Source organism: Pteropus vampyrus, unplaced genomic scaffold (genome assembly GCF_000151845.1).
Source record: "Pteropus vampyrus isolate Shadow unplaced genomic scaffold, Pvam_2.0 Scaffold4, whole genome shotgun sequence".
Classification (NCBI taxonomy): domain Eukaryota; kingdom Metazoa; phylum Chordata; class Mammalia; order Chiroptera; family Pteropodidae; genus Pteropus; species Pteropus vampyrus.
The window spans coordinates 16,995,078-17,002,829 of record NW_011888785.1 but is presented as its reverse complement, the minus strand read 5'-3'; positions in this window follow the sequence as shown (position 1 = coordinate 17,002,829).

The following is a 7,752-nucleotide window of genomic DNA, read 5'->3' as shown; positions in this document are numbered from 1 at the left end:
TCTTCTTCTTCTTCTTCTTCTTCTTCTTCTTCTTCTTCTTCTTCTTCTTCTTCTTCTTCTTCTTCTTCTTCTTCTTCTTCTTCTTCTTCTCCTTTCTCCTAGTATGGGAAGAAAACATCAATATTTCATTTGTAGACATGTTAGGTTTGAGATAAATAGTTGAGATTCAATTATGTGGATATATAAATCTGGAATTTACATTTGGGATATACACTTGGAAATTGTCAGCAATTAAATGGCATTTAAAGCCATGGGGATGATTGGGCGCATCTAGGGAAACAGTAGATAAAGAGGAGAGGCCGAGGAATGAGAGGGTCCCCAACTTTAGAGGTCTGATAGAAACAAATGAGTTAGAAAGAAAATTGAGAATGAGTAGCTAGTTGGATAGGTGGAAAACCAGCGTAAAGCATCATGGAAGTAAAGGGAAGAGTATTTTAAGGAGGGAGTGACCAACTGTATCACATATACTGCCAGAGTCTTGCAAGATGAAGAAAGAGAAGTTTTCTGCATTTGGGCCCATGCAGGTCTTACTTTACCCCTGACAAGAACAATTTCACTGGACAATCTAATTGTTTTCTGCATTTGGGCCCATGGAGGTCTTACTTTACCTCTGACAAGAACAATTTCACTGGACAATCTAAGTGCATTGAAAAATAAATGGGAGGTGAAGAAATGGAAACAGAGTTATCAGCAACCCTTCAGAAAGATTTTATTGTAAAGGGGAGTAGAGAAGCTATAAAGGGAAGGAAATGTGGGGCCAAAGGAGGGGTGTGTGTGTTTAAAGATGGAAGATTTTAAAACTGTTTGCTATTGGAGATGATCCAATAGGGAAGGGAATAGTGACGTGCAGGAGAGAATGATTAAGCAAAGTAATGAGGTCCTTGAGAAGGAGACTGAAAATTGAGAGTAAAGGCCTGTTATCTACCTAACAGGAGAGAAAAAAGTGATGGGAGCAGAAGCGAGTAGGCAAAGAAGATGAAGGAGGCTCTATTTGACTCGTCTGTTTTCCTACTGGTGTTCAAGGTTTAGGATAGAGTAATACAGATATATCTTTCCCAATAATTCCATCGTCTTAAAATATTTTAATGCTGTCATCTGTAAATCAAAATATGATTTAATTTATAACACTGTGAGACTTTCCACAGATACAAATTCACAAAGAAAAACAACTTTCTTGGCCAGACATGTGCAAATTTTTTTACTCTAAGTACATTCTTATAGTCATATTTAGAATTAAATATAAAAGAATCAAGAGTATTCTCTAATTATAGATATAATTACTGACATTGGAAATCTTCTTGGTTGGGTAAACCAGATAATTAGAATTTCATGTTAAATAGACTGAGATGCAAACCTATACAGGACTGGGTGCTTTGCATAGAGAAAAAATTCCATGGCCAGAGAACTACATTCTTAACCTGGGCAAGGTATTTCAAAAATATGCTGTTTTGGTCATAAGGGAGCACCGGATGGGGGTGAAATGGGTGGGAAGAGAAAAACATTACAGATGACTTTGTGCAAACTCATCACTACTGTTGGAAAAACAACACAAAACCACGACCAAGTTGGTAACATTATCTTTGGCTTATAAAGAACAGTACGTTTTTTGGCTGACAATCATCCTCAATAATTTAGCTTGATGTTACATAATATGTTTAAGAAAACTCAGAGAGCCCTACATAAGTTATTTCATTTGTCTTTATAGCATTCTGAAACTGAGAGCAGTTGTCTAGACCAATGCTGTCCAATAGGAACATAATACCATCCACATTGTAATTAAAACTTTTTTAGTAGCTACATTAAAAAAAACAAAAAGCCATAAGTGAAATTAACTTGAATATTATATTTAACCAAACATTATTATTTAACCAAGTATATCTAAAATATTATCATTTTAACATATAGTGAATATAATTGTTCATGAGACCTATTCCATTCTTTCTTTCTTTTGTTGATACCAAATCTTTGAAAAGGTGTACCTTTAACACTTAGAGTTCATCTCCATTCGGACCAGCCACACTTCAACTGCTCAATAGCCACATGGAATCTCAGTTCTAGAGAATAATGGAAAGGGTGATGATGGTCCCCAAGTCCAAAGGCTGTGCTTTATTGAAAGTTAATATAACGCAAATCAGAGTTTGTCACTGTCCTGCTCAGAATCCTCCCAAGACTCCCCATCACTCCTAGAACAACAGATAGTCTTATGTGTGAGATAGTCTCCAGCTACTCACCTGCTTTCTTGGTGTTCATTACACGAGGTACTGAAGGTGTATGTGTATTTTAAAACAGAGATCGTCCTAGAAGCTGATTCTCTCAGTCTCTTTCTGTTCAACTATGTTGGTCTATTCCCGTTTTCTTGGTTTGTAATTAGAAGAAATCAAATATACATGACTGGGAAAAAGAGATAATGATCCTTTAAATTTATAGGTGGGTAAGACCATATCTCTAGTTCACTGATGAGGAAGCAGAGGATTGGTGATGCTATATAGGTCATGAAAGAAAGTTCTAGAACTGAACATTCATATGTCCTGGCTCCTAACCCTGTTTTTTTTTTTTTTTTTTTTTGGTTTGTTCGTTTTTGTTGAACTGTTTGAAACACATCTAGGCTGTTACCTCTCCAACCTTATTTTCTTTTATACTCCATGGGTATTTCTATGTTGTCCTCTGTATCTAACTTTCATCAAATAATTACTATCACATTGCTCTTTAAGGGAGAAGATCAGCATGTCTTACTTGGTAGGTTGTACAAGAATTGTCTTGGAAGCTTCTTCATTCTGTATGTGCCTCTTCTCCTCCTGAGCCTCTAGTTCTTGCTTAGGATGTTCCAGAGTGGTCCTTTGAAAATTCTTCCCAAGTGCTATGGACTGAATATTTGTGTCCCGACCCCCCATCCCTTGCCCCGCAAATTCATACATTGAAACATAATCCCCATTTTGATAGTATTTAGGGGGTCTTTGGGAGCTGATTAGGTTATGAGGGTGAAGCTCTCATGAATGGGATTAGTGCCTTTATAAAAGGGGGCCCAGAGGGCTCCCTCACTCCTTCTGCCATATGAGGACTTGGTGAGAAGCTGACAATCCATAACCTGGAAGAGGGTTCTCACCTGAACTCAACCATGCTGGCACCCTGATCTTGGACTTACAGACTCCAGAACTGTGAGAAATAAATTTCTGTTGTTTATAAGCCACTCAATGTACAGTATTCAGTTATAGCAGCCCAAACAGACTAAAACACTGAATAATTTAGATATAAACTCATCCTCATAGATGAGAAATATTGGATTAAGTATTGGTTATGACCATTGCATTTTATTTATTTTTCCATTGCATTTTATTAATCCATTACTGACGTACGCTACAATGACTCAACAAGTGATAGTTTTAGAATGTTTAGTTCATTTACAAACACCAATTTGAGTAGAAAGGAACCTTTTTTCAAAGTCAGTAGTGCATTTTCAATATAACACTTTTAATTTCTTCCCATAAGGTAGAGAAAAGCAAAATACAGGGCTAGAATTAAGGAGTTTTTACTCATTCACTAACCTATTTGAGTTTGGCCAGTTCTTTAAATTCACTCTGCTTCAGAATAGTTTCTATTGATATAATAAGAGCAACCAAAATTATACCTAAAGTATACCAAAAGAAAAAAAAGTCACATATGCTACGAAAATGTTTTATAAATGAAAAGATTTTTGATAACCTGAGTGTGTCTCAATCTAAAAGTGGAAACTGTGTGATGATCTTGAGGACAGTCTTGTGATATTTCTAGGCCCATTTGTTTGTGTAATAGTTTCTGTTAGTTAGAAATGGTGGTAGATATTTTCTTATATAAACTTCTATTGTATAAATTATATAACAATGAAAACTAGGAATAAATTGCCATTGTAATATTTATGCATGGTTTAATAGGAGAGGGGACTTTATAAGCATTTTAATGTACACTTTGACCCCAGTAGTTTATTTTCTTTAAAACTATTCTGAGCTAATTTATGCTTGACATCATTTGTATATTTTTGCAACTTCTTTGTTCTTCCTGCAGTCATTTGAGAGAACATCAATTTACTTGGGTCCCTAGGTCTCTGGAAATATATAATGAATTACCTATAAAACAAAATATAGGTCTTATTCCTGGAGGTTTGTGTCAGCAGGGAGTGATTTCTGTAAATGCAAAAAGGATTTGAATTTGGAATAAGCTGGCAAGGGATGTCTGATAAAAGAGGAAGGGGAAGAAATGAGGGGGAGCCTGCATTTACCTGAGTGTGAATACAATGATTTACAATGGTTTCTGCAACCTTTCATTTCCCTCCCCTTTTTGATTTTAATTTGCTTTTCGTAAAAAAAAAAAAAAAAAAGAAGAAGAAGAAGGAATGCTTAAGACTGGACATTATCCAACAGTTGAAACGTAAAAGTTGGTCACAGAAGTTTTGCATTCCATGTAACAGTTTCACTGATGACTCACTGGGAATTTGGTATAGGTCACTTAACCTTGTGCCTCTTCAGTTCCTGGATGTGTTCAAAAAAGGAGGATGATATTTGATCGTAAAAATAATTAACTAGGGTGACTATTTAGAGTTCTAAGGGAATATTTAATTATGTAAATTTTGATACCCTGACTATATATGTGTTAATCTTTATCTATCTATGCTTTGGTTAAATTCTAAATTTTACATTGACAAACACATGTTTTCTCTCTTTAACTTCGCTTTCCAAATCTATTCTCTGCATCTCTATCATGCTTGTTTCATGGATTTCTCTTTTCTGATAATATCTTTTCATATTGCTTCAGGTCAGTAAATCTGTTTCTGCATTTGCTGGTACTTTATATTCTAATCAAATCCTCTATAGTTCATATTATTTGGATTAATATTCATTCCCTTAAAATATACTGCCAGAATATCAGCCTGTTATTTTTCTTATATAGACAAGATCCATTTATAATAAAAACATAATTTATGTATAACATGACTAGAACTAATGTATCTTAAATTAAATTTCACAGAATTTTTGTCAATGGATCTTTGTCTCCTATTTGTGCATTAATTACTCTTCATTAATGTATCTGACTTCCATTTAGACGCTAGGAGAGGAGAAATTTCACCATTCGACTTGAAATCAGATTTTTGCAGCTATAACTGACCCTAGAGGTCATCTAGTTCAAGCCTTTCATTTCATAGGTAAGAATAAATCACTTACTTGTCTTAGACCACACAATACTTAATGATAGAGTTGGTACTAGAACTCATGAGTCCTGGGTCTCCAGCCACTTTTGCTACTACTCCAGGCCTAATTAATACACATGCATACTTTAACTGATGAATTTGATTAAATGCTGGGTTCAGATCCTAGGTAAGCTTGTCTATTTGTATTCAGACACTGCGCCTTCAATTCAGACCAGCCCAAAACTATAACCTCATGAACCAGAAGTTCAGATGGAGAACTGGCACTGATCCATCCTCCCACTGAAAATACATACGCCACACAGATGCTGGATAGTCATCTTCGTTTCTGAGGATAATGCATCACTTCTCAGTGGCAGCAATACATTCTATATTCATTTGACAAACATTTAATTTTCATCCACTATTGAAATATACATAACATCTTTTGTATCGGTTCCTGCTCTCAGGAAACTTAAATTGAAGATGAAGGCAAATGTGAAACAACTGAATGAGAGTTGAATCCTATAACATAGGTGTACATATCTTAAAAATATCCAGTTAAAAAATTTTTTTCTATTACAGTTTCTTGCAAAATTATCCATTTTAATATGTAACCAACAAAGGAAGCAGATAAACATGTCATAGAAAGTTGGTTATTCAGAATTGCCAAGGTGTATTTGGTCTACTACTATCAACTGTTTCTCCTGCTAGGTATACTGTTGTAATTAGGTGAAGTTTTTTTTAGAGGTAGGAGAGCTGAAGTTTTGGAGTGGGATAGGTAAAAATGAAATGAATATTTTTTTATGTTTTAAATTAGGATTTTTATTATTATAAAAGTAATGCAGTCTTTGGGTAAAACATTCAAATTATACTTAAAGGTATAAAGTGCAAAGGAAACATTCTATTCTGGGTATGCAAACTTAAAAGATTTTTTTTCAGAAAAATTTTATGCAAATAGAAACATATATATGTATATTTTTTCCACAAATGAGTTAGTGGTAAATATTTTTTTCACTTACCCTAGACATATTTATACATCAATATATATCGATTTAGCTCATTAAAAAACGTTTGCCTATTATAACTTTGTATACTTATACCATAATTTATTCACGCAGAAATTGATCTTTTAAAAAGTCGGCCATACTAAATACTGGGAATGTAAAAGAGAAATTACACACATGAAACAGCCATTGTCAGAGTGGGTAACATGGCAGCCACAAACACATAGCAGTCAGACTTTATTAAATTAATGGTTATTTATTCATCTTTGTTTACCAGTAGGTAGAGCCCGTCAGTACTTTGATTGGTAGCTTTTGTCTTTCCATTCATAGCTCTGATAACTTTCTCCCTGATTAACCTGAGGAAGTGGTAAAAGTGAAACTTTTTTCTGAGGCCACACTTGGTGCTATCTGTGATATCTAGATTTGGTCGCCAGGACCTAACATCCTTGCCTTTTAACTCATACCGACTTTCCTGATGGATTTCCCACCCTCTTGTGCTCCCCACTTTGGTTGACTTCCTGTCTTATCAGCTGCAATCTATCAAGACTCTATAATGTGCTCAGTGCGGAGTAGACAAATCAAAGTGTTCTACCTCACAATTTAAGGAAGGCAGGGGGCTAGTTTCTGTTTCAAGATAAAAATCTATTAACAAAACACAAACTCCCCAAAACTTCCTTTAAACCAAACAGCATTGTCAACAGCTCACAAGCTCTTATTACGCAGCCCGATGACTCAAGATTACTAAACTTCTATTCATAAGGAGTTTGCTGGCCCCAAACCAGCACATTCAGGCCCTCCCCCATCTTCCTCCTCTCTCCCCTGGGAGACTGACATTTGGAGCACTCGTTTTAGTAGAATGAAGATGATGGGTGTCGCCGCCTGAATTGTTTGTTCTGGGATTTTATAAAGCAATCCCTCCATCCCCCTTTTAAAGTTCATTTTTTTTTGAGGTGGAGGAGGAGAAGGTCAGACACTTTTTGGTCTCTGAGTCTTCCAATTTAGAAATATATTCTTAACAGGGGAAACAGAATAAGGACTTGTTAGCTATTTACTATAGAACTCGGTATTCATATCAGAAATCAGCTACATCTACATGCCGTCTCTCAGTGTGGTACGGGGATGAAGGGAACGGAACAGAGCACTAGACAAGCCTTGAGGGGTAGGGGTTACAGTTGAAGCTTCTGCTTTCGCTCTTGACTCTCCTAAAAAAACGGGCCACCTTTCTTTCCCTTTGCATCTGTCACTTCACAGCTTCTTCGGCAAAATTAAAAAGGAAAGTCACTGTTAAACTGAGTGCATCCTCGAGGCCTTTCCACTCCTGCGACCCGGAGGCAGCTGTGGCAGCCACCCCTTTACCCCCAACTCCGCAATCTTTCCACACGCGTTTGTGGCAGGGAGATAAACGCTCGAATAAACGATCTAGACTCAACCTCCTTCCTTTTGGGGGCCTCTCTAGGGCCAGAGACAGGGTCCCCAGTCGCGGCCCGCTCCCAGGCCTGAGGGTTTTCGGCCCCCGCACCGGCCCGGGTCCCCCATCGTGCAGGCGGGGCGACCGGGCGGAGGAGGAGCGCGGGGGAGGCCGGAAGGGGG